The sequence below is a fragment of the Rhipicephalus sanguineus genome, chromosome 8 (genome assembly GCF_013339695.2).
Source record: "Rhipicephalus sanguineus isolate Rsan-2018 chromosome 8, BIME_Rsan_1.4, whole genome shotgun sequence".
Taxonomy (NCBI): Eukaryota; Metazoa; Arthropoda; class Arachnida; order Ixodida; family Ixodidae; genus Rhipicephalus; species Rhipicephalus sanguineus.
The window spans coordinates 97775120-97788635 of NC_051183.1; the positions used below are offsets into that span (position 1 = coordinate 97775120).

The 13516-nt window shown below is 44.1% G+C and overlaps 1 long non-coding RNA gene across 1 annotated transcript; it reads left to right on the forward strand.

Annotated features, from left to right (window-relative positions):
• The first annotated feature begins 514 nt into the window (after window positions 1–514).
• Window positions 515–8701, forward strand: LOC119402238 (uncharacterized). Its single transcript, XR_005185694.2, has 3 exons — window positions 515–829; window positions 3449–3663; window positions 8614–8701. It is a non-coding gene; the product is annotated as an uncharacterized LOC119402238 (long non-coding RNA).
• Window positions 8702–13516: the final 4815 nt, after the last annotated feature.

Below are 13516 nucleotides of genomic sequence, written 5' to 3' on the forward strand. Positions count from 1 at the left end.
GAAGGGAAAGCATGCTGCTTGCCGACACTCGTTGAGGAAAAGCAGGAGTGTCTCTGCTAAGAACTAGATACAAATTTGACACAAAAGAACGGAGCAGGTACACAGTGTTTTCTGCCCTTGTCTTATGTGCGCATTCTTGTCATGGATTCTAATCAGCTTCACATGGCAGACCTTAGGATAAAAGAAAACAGTTACCTAGCTCAATTTCTTGCTCCCATCTATAAGGGTGTTAGGGCCCCTGGCTCCTAGCTGGTTTTCGCAAGTGAACTGCAGACTTAGTCTTGAATATCGACATCTAGCAAAATATTATTGCACAAGTCTTAGCAACAATAAAACAGTTACAGGCATGCCTAAGTTGTCATTCTGATAGCTGCCGAATGCACTTCCTTGCACTCCACGTTGCAAGCTGTCTCTTCTCCGGCACTCTTCATGTCTTAGTGCCACTAAGTGAAAATACTTAATTGTGCTTTATGGTATCTTTTCCTATGGAGATTTATGTTCAGAACATGCAAGAGGAAAATGCAAATACGGCATCTTTATTTTTTATATTTCAGAAGATAGAGGGGTCCTTTTTTATCACAGGTGCCATCGGTGAAAAAGACTGCCCAATATGCGAAGGCTGCGCATTAGCGCAAAATGGCAGGAATGATTTCACTACGAGCCATCAGCTCCGATGACGATGCCGATGACGACGTCGTACCAAAAGAATTGCTCATTGAAGAGCAAAAAAAAAATGCAACGCTCTGCCGCAGACTGGCACTTCTAAGAGAGAAAGACGAGCTGCAGGCACGGCATGATCGCCTGCAGGATGACCTTCTCAACAGACTCGGTGAGTGTTAGGTTATAATTTTTGAAAATGCGTTGATTGGCGTGCATCACTACTCATAAGTGTGACATAAAAAAACGTGTATGGGCATGCGAACCTGAAGATTGCAGCTTGCTTTTTACCTATTTGGTTTTCAAAGAAAAAAAAGCACACAGCTTATTAGCCGTATTTTATTTTGTGCAATCTTGTTATTGCATTAAGCTGGGATAGTTGGTATTCATTCTACGCTTCCATATTGCTAGCGAACAAGCACAAAAGACGACATTGAAAGAGACACTAGCGGTTGTCCTGTCTCTATATGTCGTCCTCAGTGCGAGTTCGCTAGCAATATGAAAGCATACTGTGCAATCTTGCTCTGAATAGTAGGAGTCTGATGGCCTGACATGTAAAACATTTTGTCATGGTATTGATATTTGCTTCACACTGTGTTTTTCATACACCATGGCAGGAATAAATTTGTAGACTCTCCATAAAGGCTAGTTGGAGCAACTGCTCTTCAGCTGTGATGTCCTTCGAATCTAGCTTTGCCATCACAATTGTTCAGCAGCAGCCATTGTAATGTAGAATTCAAAGGGAGACTGCACGGACCTATGTTTACTCTGTGGTGTTCAATTTTTCTGCAAACTGCAAGCTCTTTAGTGTTCCGTGGTGGCTTGCAAATTAACATTCGAGAGAAGCACAGCTTGTTGGCATAGGTGCTCACCTTCCCGCTCTTCTGCAGAACAAGAATTTCCTGGTATCCACCATGCATCCAGTCAACTTTGTAAATCACTGCAAACTTCGTTACACAGAATGCAGTCAAAACAAAATTTCTCTTCTTGTATCAAGGATAAAAAATAAATGTAAAAAAACTCACACTGTAGGCTGTCATGCTAATGCCATAGTAAAAAACAAGAGATGATGGTGAATTGCAATGATTATAATAATGTGAGGAAATTAGTGTAACTGCATGTGGGCAGATGTGTATCTCGTGCAAGAGGACAATGGCTGTCTCTAAAGCCGTGCTTGTCTTCCACTGGGGCAAATGTGTAAATCATTCGGGATTGTTTACGATAGCGGCTTTGTGGCTAAGGCATTCCGCTGCTTCTCATGACGATGCAGGCTCAATTGCAGGCTTTGGTAAGGGTGTTTTAAATGGAGAGAACTGCAAAAGCGTCTGTGTGCTTGGGACTTAGGCACGCGTTCAGTACTCGGGTAGCCGAGATTAATAGTTAGTTAATTCGGTTTTTCTGGCGCAAAAGCAGCTGAGGCTATGTTGCGCCAGTCACAAGGTAATAATGGGCAGTGATATGATGCAGTTTTAGAGCTTGCTTAAAAAGTCACCTTCTTTAAGAAAGTTTAGTCAGACCACGGTGCTAGAGGATGATCTCCTAGAAGCAAAGCAGGATGTAAAGGTATGTGTTGTTTGTATAATTTGCTGAAGTATTATTTTGCTGCGTTTCAAAGTAGGGGCATGAGACCAGGATGTGTATGAGTGTTAACGGTTGTTGGCATTTTTCACATGTTGGTTGTTGTTCTTTTGTTAGTAGAAAGTTTTGTGTCAGATGTGTGTGCCCAATTCGCAGTCTGCATCAAATGACCTCAACAAAGCGTTCTTGGTGACGACAGGTTTTCCATTCTCCAAGTACAGGCTTTACTAGATGGAGATTGTTATTTGTGCATGAGTCCCACTGTTGCTGCCATTCTCCTAACAGTGCTTGACAAATTGTTCTTTGGCTGTCTTTCAGTGGGATTTTTATTTTTGTTAGTGCTTCGTGTACTGCGAAAGAGGCGTATTCATCTGCTTTTTCGTTGCCCGGTATACCAACATGGCTTGGCACTCAGCAGAAACGGATAGAAATGTCTTTGCTATTTCGAAACACCATATTTAAAATGTCGCCAAGTAATGGCTCACACTCCGACTTAACATGCAGGGCTTTCAGTGCACTTAACGAGTCGGTATATATGATTGCTTTCTTGTGTTTACCTGCGATGATTTTCCGGACTGTTTCAAATAAGCAGTAAAATTTGGCTGTAAAAATGAAAATACACTGAGGTACTCTCACACTTAGAGCACCTTCCCCCAGTTACGATCCCAATACCCACATGGTTTTTCTGTTTTCGAGTCATCTGTGTAAAATTCGGCGTAATCCCTATATTTATCCTGAAGTGCACGAAATTCTTGAATTAGGTGTTCTGATGGGGTGTCTTTTTTCTTTAGGTGGCGTAATGACAAATCGCAGAGCTGCGCTAGGTCATCCGATGGCGGCAGTCTTGATGGTTTCTTTGCGACATTTAGTCCCTCTTCAGAGATGACATACGTGCGGCGGTACTCTTGAAAATGCAAGATAAGTGGCTTGATTAAGTCCGGTTTGTTTAGGTAGTGTAAGCGTGACTTACACTTTGTGGCAATGACCTAGGACGTGGCAATGACGTAGGACAGGGTTAGTAATGCGGTTTGATCATACGAAGGAGGCCTGTTGCAGTCTACGTACATGACTTTGCACGGGGGATGTTCTGTAAGCGCCATTAGATAAACGCAGACCAAGATTGTGCACAGGGTCCAGACGACTTATGTATTAATCTCGTGCTGAGCCATAAACAACGCATTGTAATCTAAAAGACATATTTGTTTTACTGCAGGTACAACTGGGAAGTAGTGTCTGGGTGGAAAAAAGGAGGTGGGAGCTGCTGCTGGGGCGTCACCGGGACACCCTCTTCTGCAAGGGAGTTGCGAAGCTGGTGTGGGCCGGCACTTAGAGGTCGGAGCGTCACAGGGGCTCCTTGTCGGTGGTACCTCAAGGAGGGCAACGCCAACGAGAAGCCGGCATTGAGCCCTCATAAATTGGACGCTGTAGGTAGTATCTTTCACATTCATTGATGTTTGCTTTTTGATGCTTCTAGCAATTCATGTACCACACTGACAAATAATTTTCCAGAAGCATTTGATGCTTACCTTTCTAAAAATGGGGCCACAAAAGAGGAGCTCGAGCCAAGACGCGGAAAATTGAACAGATAACTTGCACACATGCTCAGAGACATTAAGTAAATTCATAACCGGTAGACTTGATGTAAATTAAATGCACGTTTTTTACACCATACAAACCATCTCTGCTTATTCTTTTCAATTCAAGCACCCATTCTCTAGTTTTGCATCAAATATAAGACTAGCTTTGGAGGCCATAGTGTGCCGGCCAGTGTATGACAGTTGAATGCCGCAAATGATTTTTACAAAGATGCTTTTATATCTGCACAATAAAGAGCTGAACATAGTCGCAATTAAGGTCATGACGGCCACACTTAGATGGTGGCGAATGCACGAACAGCTGCGTAGTTGGATTTAGGTGAACAATAAACATCCCCAAGCAGACAACATTTATCTGGAGCCCCACACTGAGCATGCCTTGTAATCGAACAGTGGTTTGGGCTCATAAAACCACAAAAATTATTTCATTGTCAAAATAGTTACAGGGAAAACTTGGAACAGGACCCGATTTGTAGGTTTTGGATGGTATATGAAGCCCTAGTTTAGTAGGCCAATGCATACAATGCATCCGTGTAGCAGTGCAGCCTGCATATCTGCATAATAAGGGGGGGGGGGTGCGTGACCCGTATCTGCATACGGGGGCGTAGGAGACTCGTATCTGCATACGAGGGTGCACGCGGCTCGTATTTAGATACGAGGTTTACAGTCCCGCATCTGCGTATGCGGTATACGAGTTGCGTATCCAATAATCTCGTATGCATGCCCCAGGTATTACTCGTATGTACGAGATTTTTCGATAGGGATGATTCTAATTCTGGGACCTCAATATAAAGAACAAGCTTTCTGTGGTACACAGCATGAGTACATTTCCCAAGAAACATAAAATATTGTCTCGTAGGGTACTATAAGAACACCATCAATTAGATGAATAAGGGAATATGTTCAATGGAGCGTAATTTTTTATCTTACCTTTATTTAGTCTCTGGCAATACCAGTATGTGATATTTCTTGAAAAATCATTTCTATTCGAAATTTATGTTATATCCTATTTTGTTATAACAATATCTTGTGTGTGCAGCTCACAAGCTTTAACTGGTGATATACCAACCTAAACTTTGTGCTGTTTAATGCAGATCAACACCGGCGACGGCATACTTGTCGAGAAGACTCTGCTAGACAGGCTACACACAAACTGACATGGGTTACCAACAAAGTTTGCGAGAAATCCACTGTGTCACCTATTCTCGGAAACTGAGCTCAAGGGAAACAGCCTTTATGGGACAGGTTCAAACAAAGTTCCCGCGAAAGAGGCGCTCGATCCAGTGCACCTGAACGCTCACTGCCATTGGGCTACCAACAAAGTTTGCGAGAAATCTGCTGTGTCATCTATTCTCGGAAACTGAGCTCAAGGGAAAGAGCCATATCCCCTTCAGTCACAGCGTACACAACTATGTACGCGAACTCTGGAGGCGCGTCACACGCCGCGCCTTTCTTCAAATGGCCTGAAACTCCATGTGCACATTCGAACAGGCTTCCCGAGTGGACAACTAGCGGTCACTTAACTTCATTCTGCTGTGTATTGCTGCAGAGGGTCACTTTGCTGGACACACCACCATGTTAGACGATCGTTCGGCGTGCCGCGTTCCAGGACCAACGTCAAGAGGATTTTTTTTTCTCCGCTCGAAACGAATATAACCAAAAAATCAAGCTGTGGATGCATTTCGGGCTTAATAGCTGATTCTTTTTATGCAATTATTGAAGCTGACTGATGGCAGAAAAATGCGATAATTAGTTACATACAAATTAACCCTAATTACTGATACTCGCACACAACAACACATTCCTTCATTTTCTTTCTTGGAATGTAATACGGAGTGCCTTCAAATTATGCCATGCGAATTTGACACATTTGCAGACAGTGCATCATAATTCGTGACTGAAGGGGATATGGGAGAGGTTCAAACAAAGTTCCCGCGAAAGAGGCACTCGATCCAGTGCACCTGAACGCTCACTGCCATGGGTTACCAACAAAGTTTGCGAGAAATTTACTGTGTCATCTCTTCTCGGAAACCGAGCTCAAGGGAAAGAGCCTATATAGGAGAGGTTCAAACAAACAAAAAGTTCCTGCGAAAGAGGCACTCGCTCCAGTGCGCCTGAACGCTGTGATTTGTATGTAATATTTCCAGTCTGCGACACGCGCCACCACTGGACATGACGTCAACACTAACCTCCTTCAAGGGACACTAAAGGCAAATATTAAGTCGACGTTGATTGTTTAAACAGCGGTCCAGAAACCTCGTAGTGCTACTTTCATGCCAAATAAGTGCTTATTTTGAAATAAAATCACGTTTTAGTAGTCCGCATCGCGTTAGCGCACTTCAAATCACCCGCCTGAAATCCGCTTTCATACGTCACTGCTGCCGTGCCCAACGTTGCCCGCCTTTTACTGCGCGGCCGCCGACACTAGTAGCAGCAGAGCGAAAGTAGCGGGACCCACAGCAGCAGCAACGGCCATCGAAGCCATCGAAGCTTGCCGCAGTCGCCGCAATGGATGTGGACGGAGAACTTGACAACGAGCGACGCTGGGCTCCAATTCAGCGACTTGAGCCCCGATGAACGGGGTATGCTGCTGAGGGCTCGTAGTGCCGGCGTCGTTGCATACATCATTTTGTCGAACTTTCTGTCAGAGCGATTTTCACGAGTGCGGAAAACACACGCAGCAGTGCGCGATCCCGGAACTACCACTGAGACACGACCGCGTGAGCGAAGCAGGGCGCCGGGCGAAGCGCAGTTCGGCGAAAACGGAACCTTTGAACCACGCATGGCAACGCCACAGAGGTTCTTTTTTCTATGAATCAAACGGAAACGAACAAACAGCATTTTATTACGTGCTTTGATGCACGGAAGGTTCTTTTTTAATAGCTGCTAGTTTGATTACTATAGTTATTTATTGTAGGCAGACTCTCATACGTCATCGGGATCACTTCGAAAATGTCCCACTCGTGGCGCTCATCATGTGATACATTTAGCTTAATTTCTCGGTAAGTAGGGCACTGCTGTTGATAATATTGCCGTTTTAGACGTTGTCATACACTGAGCTTTCACTCTGACATAAATTGTTATTCGCCTTTAGTGTCCCTTTAAAGCTAACAAGCAAAGGATGACAAGGGCGCCTTGACAAAGATAGGTCCTCCTATCGAAACGTCGGCCAGCCTGTCTGAGGCGCTTTCTCCTGCTTGTTCCACCTATCCCACTCCGTGTTTCCATCTGTCGACTCCCATCTTGACTGCGTACAAAAGTTGTATTTCTGGGCAGTGCCGCATGCCTTCATAATTTCTATAGATGATGGTCACAGTTCTTCAGAAAAATATGAGAAAATGTGCTCTCAAGGCAAAACTGCAATTTCACTTTTCATAACTATACTTTGACCTTTAACTTTGATGCCGTTAACCTATCTCTTATATTTCAGTGAGTGCACATCAGTCTAGCATGTGTCCCTGCCCTAAAATTGTGCGGTGAAATCCAACCTCGCTGTGACACTAGTTCTTAAATACAAATATTTTGTTCTCCTTAACACATAAGGTATACCTTTGTAAAATTTCTCATACAGTCACGTGTCTTTCTCCATGGTGACTGCTATAAGCTGGGTGTTTTATGAATTGCTACTGCGCTCTATTACCATGCAGCCAATGGCGAAAATTCATTTCAATATTTGTGCGTTCTCTATCAGGGCTTGAGGGTAATAATGTTAGCGCCCTGTCGACCCCATGACTGTGGGGTCAGGTGCCTCGAGGTCGTGAATTTCACCTCGGCCACGGCAGCTGGGTATAGATGCAAGTAGAGTGCAGCATTTCTAAAATTTTCGCATTTATACAACACCTGTATTGGGCTGCCACGCTCTACAATGTTCTCAAAAAGCTTCTAGAAAAATGTCGCACTTCTATCATTTTTACGAGGAAATAGCAGAAACAAAAATGAAGCGGCAGCGCCATAAATAGTCACGCATGCACACCGTACCAAGACGTTTCGCAATTGTACTATAAGCCATCGCTTTTCCCATGAGGACACTGCACTTAAGAGCAGTCTGAACACCCCGGAAATGCAGTCGCAGGCATCCGTAAGGGAAGGAAGAGTAAAGGGAAAAAAAACTGTATGCTCGCTCACATTATGAAACTATGAATGCCAACTGTAAAAGTAGAAATATTTCGACCTTGAAAGTAGCAGTTAATTTTTCATACTTTCTTCTCCGACATGATTTGGTGCAGATTCATTGCGAAAATTCAGTGTGCCCTGAAGTGTACAAAGAAGGGCTAGAGAACTGCTAAATAGGGTTGAGGTGCACATTAAAGAACCTTACTTGGTTGACATTTCCACAGTTCCCATCATGGCGTGCCTCATAATCATATCGTGCCTTTCGACATAAAACTGCATGAATTATTTAATAACTAAGTGTGCAAAAATACCTTATATCAGTTCAAATTTTCACAAAGGTACAATGTATCTTCAGGCACAATGTCTCATATCTTAAAAAGAAAATTGGAGATCATTGAGCATACCAATCTACACAGTTGACATATAGCGTCTCATCTCACTAACCATTTGCATTCACTTTGCGTATTTGATCAAATCAGCGTCAAGTGAAAGCTAGGCTGCAGAATCGAAAGAACTGCTGTGCTGTTTTGTAAACATGTGTCGACCATAAAGTCAATTTCACATTTGACAAACTTCAGCATCTGTTTACATGTTCCACTAAAGAGTATAGAAAGGTAGTATTGTGCAAATATGCTTCATTCCAGTGCTGAAATTCCACTCTTCCTTGCAGGATACACATGTCGCAAGTTCAGCAGAAGCACTGTGCAACTCAAGAGCAGTTCGTCCTTTATGCGAGCAGAAAAATGAAGACTGTTTTTTTTTTTTTGTAAGTGAACTTGTGTTCTTGTCTTATTTCGTTTGTGGTGACAAGTCCGGCGCATTTCTAGAATATATAACAATGAACAAGCTACATATTACCCCCCTGTGCTGAAATCATTGATTGTTAATTGCATTGCAACGCTCAATGTTTCCCAGTGTCTCACACATCCAGCATTATTCATAGGCATAGGCAGATAGTCATATGTACAGAACAACGACTATACATAGCTAGTGATAGCTGAAAATTGTCTGCTGTAGCTTACATTTCAACCATGTGTACTGAACGCACTCCGATATTGGTGATTTAAAAATAGCCTACATACTGAAGGTCAGTAATAGTGCATAAAAAGAGAAGTTTACAGGCATTGAGAAGGGTTAAGAATGCATTGCAATAAGATATCAATGAGCCAGAGAAACGAATTGTTAACTGTGCAACGATATCCTTGTGTGACATGAAATGTATATGCTTGCATTACGGTCTTCAATCTCGATGTAATTCAAACGCTCATTCGAAAGTAATTAGAGACCATGGATCCATCAAACTCCTGCATCAGAACTCTATAGACTAGCGATGGCCAATATGTTATAGAAACACGTGCATCAGATGCGCATTAGAAACTCCTGCATCAAAGCTCTATAATCTAATGATGGCCATTATGTCATCGAAATTCATGCATCAGGTGCGCATTACAAACTCCTCCGTCAGAGCTCTACAGACTAACGGTGGCCAATTACTACTATACTCATTAGCTGTGCATTAGAAAGCGCATTAGGCTGGCATTACACAGTCTAATGATCTTGATGTCTAAAGACATTAGTCTGTTTCTTAAAGGGGTACTGACACGACTATTTTCAGTTGTTTTTTTTGCGTCAAATGAAAAGTCAAGCCCTCAAGAGCCCAGAAAAGGTAGTGCTAAGCGCGAGTGCGCCCTGAAAAAGTAATTACAGTATGCTTTTAAAAGCTAGTTTCGGTTCCTACTGTACCCTGACGTCACAACACGGTATGAGCTTCTAGTGACATGCTCGCACAATATATAGTGACGTTTCCACGCACAAGCGGCCATTTTGGAAGTTTTGATGACGTACAAGCGGCCATCTTGGAAGTTTCGGTACCTAACGTCATCACACCAAGCCAGACTGCTGCGTGAAGTCACCAGAATTTGTACTGTAGCCTGACGTCAAGCTAGTGTCGATGTCAGTAGGTGCGCCACGGAAAAATTGACTTTAATATCCAATTAAAATATCTTATCAGCATTTGCTGAGCTTCACAGTTGCTCAGAGCCATCTCTGCATACAGGAGATATGTATGGCAGAGTAAACTCGCCTTCGAAAAAAGGTGTCAGTACCCCTTTAATACACATTAAATTTTCTCATAAGCGATATTGACGGCCGACAACTGTGCTCGCCACTACCAGCGTTCATTGTTTGTCCTTTCAGTTTTCATTTCCTGGGTACAAGTTCGACCATTAGAAAGTTCCCTAACTGGCACCCTTACTGCAGCCTTTTTCCCAGTTACAATTGCAAGACAATATGTGTGGACGAGCCTCCGGGCAAAGTTTGGCGTTTGCAATGCGAGCGGATGAGTGACGAGAATCTTGAAAAAATAGTTACTAATACGACACAGCAAAAAAAAATGTCGACATGATCGCTGTCTGGCAGTGACGCACAAGTGTCATCCTCGCAGCCAATGCGTGGACGTGCACGTGGTTTTTTTCAGCACCGTAGAAGCTCTCCCGACTTGCCACGATGACATGCGCTGGCAACAAGCCCAAACGGTTTTTGCAAAGTCAGGCATAAAACCAAGTTTGTAAGGTGTAACATGAATGTGGTGTACAGGATTCCGCTATCATGTGGCGCGTGTTACATCGGGCAGACTGGGACATAGTGGGAGATGCTTTAATGACTGCTTGCGTGAACGCACACGTAATGTACGCAACGGCAATGAAGGTTTCTTGGCACAGCATGTCAGCGGGGGTAGTTGCCATACGCAGTTTCAAAACACACTTGTAATGCACAAGCAAAAAGACGACCGTACATGCGAGTTCACTAAAGCCGAGAACATGGTGCGGCAACCAGACACCTGCGTCAGCAAACTGTCTTTTGCTATTTTGGATAAAGAGCTACAGTTCCTGGCAAATGGTGCGCACCGCACGCGCCAATGAGTCTGCGTTTGCCTCGTGCATTGGCTGTCTAAGTTTTATGTTTTTTTTTTTTAACCCCTAACTTTAGTTCTCTGTCACTTCCTGTTCTAGTCATGCATAAATGGTATGTGAAGAATAAACCTTCAGTTGATAGTGTGCGCTTTTTCCGTTTACTTCACGCCCTCGCTCTCATCCGTGCAGTATACATAGATCATGACCTCCGAAACCAGAGAGAGCTGAAGCATCTCGGGAACGCAGTTCCTGGAGCTACGTCAGACCGACAACCGCCAGGTGGACGCGTCGTCTGCTTACGGGCTGTCGGAATTCAAACAACGAGAAATCTGTGGTGTTACCAGCCCTGTAGCATTGCTAATACTGCTTTCGTGCCACATAAAGAGCACGGTAAAATTTTCTTGCCGTAGGCTATGCAGGTGCGCTGGATAATGGCGTCGTCCGCTGAAGCGCATATGGTACCGAATGGTAGCCATACATGGCAAATGGTAAATCAAGTATGGTAACTGCTCTTCACTGAATAATATTCTCTACTTGTTGAAGAGGGTGGCACTCATCGAGTAAAACATGAAACCTAGTTTCACACCGCCATAAAAAGATGTTGACAAACGTTGCGTATCGAAGTCTATTAAGGAGTTTTAGCTTGTAACGTATACTTCTTTACGTTACCGTGTTACCGGATACCGGATGGAATCTGCGCATGCGCGAACCTTTACGGAACGTAAAGGTTTACGGAACGTAAACTACTCGCCGGATAGGCTTTACGTTTACGGCCCTGTCTCGCAAATCCCCCTTCGTTCGTGGCTACTCGCGATATCCGCTTTGCGTAGACTCCAGCCGCCGAGTCAAAATAAGCCGAAGTGCGAGCGCCACTTACGATCGCCTTATTTCAGCCGGATTACCGAGCCTAGAGCGACCTAGAATACCGAATCCGCAAACGTAAAAAGCCTAAAGACGCTGACATGCTGGATAGGTGGCGCCATCTAGCGGGGCCAATGTGTACCAGGCGAGCACAAAATTGCTATTGCAGAAACATCGGGCATTCTACTCCCAATGTAAATGCCTTGCAGCGGCATTATTACGAATGAGTTGCCTTTTTCATCATTTTTTCCCCTGGAGAACACTAAGCAAAAACAAACGTGTGCATGATTGTGGTTGCGCGAAACGTCACAAGATGTCGACACCATCGCCCGGTAACCTGGTATTGCTACACACCTTCGCTTATACCGGGATACTGCACACGCTAAAAACCTCTCTTATGATTTTGCCGCAGCGTAATTCAATATTATCTAAATTAAATGTCGTTTAAATGCTGTTATCATCACCACTTAGTGGTTTGCGCAAACGTAAAGGTTTACGTTTGGGCAGCTAAAGAACTGTACTAAAACTCGAGTTCCGGTAAAACGGTAAACGTAATCTGGTAACGGTAACGTAAAGAAGTATACGTTACAAGCTAAAACTCGCTATTATTTATTTTTCATATCCCTTTCAGGCACGAATTATTCTGCATTGTCTACGAATGAGTCAAATTCACGTACCATAATTCCACGGCACTCAATATCATATTCCAAGAAAGAAAGCGAAGTAATCTGTTGTTTTGTGTGAGCTTATGTAAGTAATTGTAATAAGCATGTAATTAAATATTTCATTATTGTGCAGTCAGTCATGTTCCATTTTGACATAAAAAAAGCCAGTTTCACCGCAAGGTCGAAGCAATGAATGCGACAGCAACAAATTGTAATGTTATACGAAGTGAGGCTGGCAGCTGACTCTCTGGTATCCGATCTCGCGTAACTCTATGAGAATACGGCCGCTCCAGGGAGAGAAGCTCTTGCCGCACAATCTCCTCGCGTTGAAAGCGCCGCGAGAAGAAGGGGGTATAAGGGGGACCCGCTCAAGTTTGCCCACCGACGCCAGCTCTTGCCATTCCTCTGCGGGAAAAAGCGTACAACCGTAGCCTGTTACAACTGCTCCGCTCCCTTTGGTTCCCATGCACTTGCGAAGCGCGCGCTGCATGTCAAACGCTACTCGTTCCGCGACGTCGCCCCAACAGAAAGGAGGGAATAGGTGGAAAGCAAAACGGCGCGTCGTCTGCTACAGCACGTCCGGTTCTAGGAACCGTCAAGGCTCAGCTCTTCGCTGCTTCAAGTTGTGTGCGGTTCAGTGTAATCGGGCAGGAGGCAAGATAACTGGTAACAACCGCGTCGCAGAAAGTACGCGTTTTCTCCCCGACTACACTGAACGGCACACACCTTGAAACAGCGAAGAGCTAGGCATCGAACCGAAAGACGTGATTTTGCTATCCACCTATTACTGCTGCGTCATCAACTGTCACAATGGCCATGCAAACACGAAGGGGTCGACTCCACCAGTGAAATCCTACCGATTCCCAAAGAGATCGTACGAAAAAAGCAGACGACAGGCATGGACGCGAAGCTCCCAGTTGAGCGGGCAGGACCACAACTACGAAAAAAGAAAAAAAAAATGCACTAGCCGTTGTTGCATGTCAATTGGTTTTTTTTTTGGCAGATACAGTGGGCTATTTGTTACTGAGTGTGCAGGTACAGCCCGTAGCACACGGTGCTCTTTCGATAATGACCAAGATAAAATGCTGTCACAGCAATTGGCTCTTCCCGCGCAGATTGCACAAAAAAAAAAGTT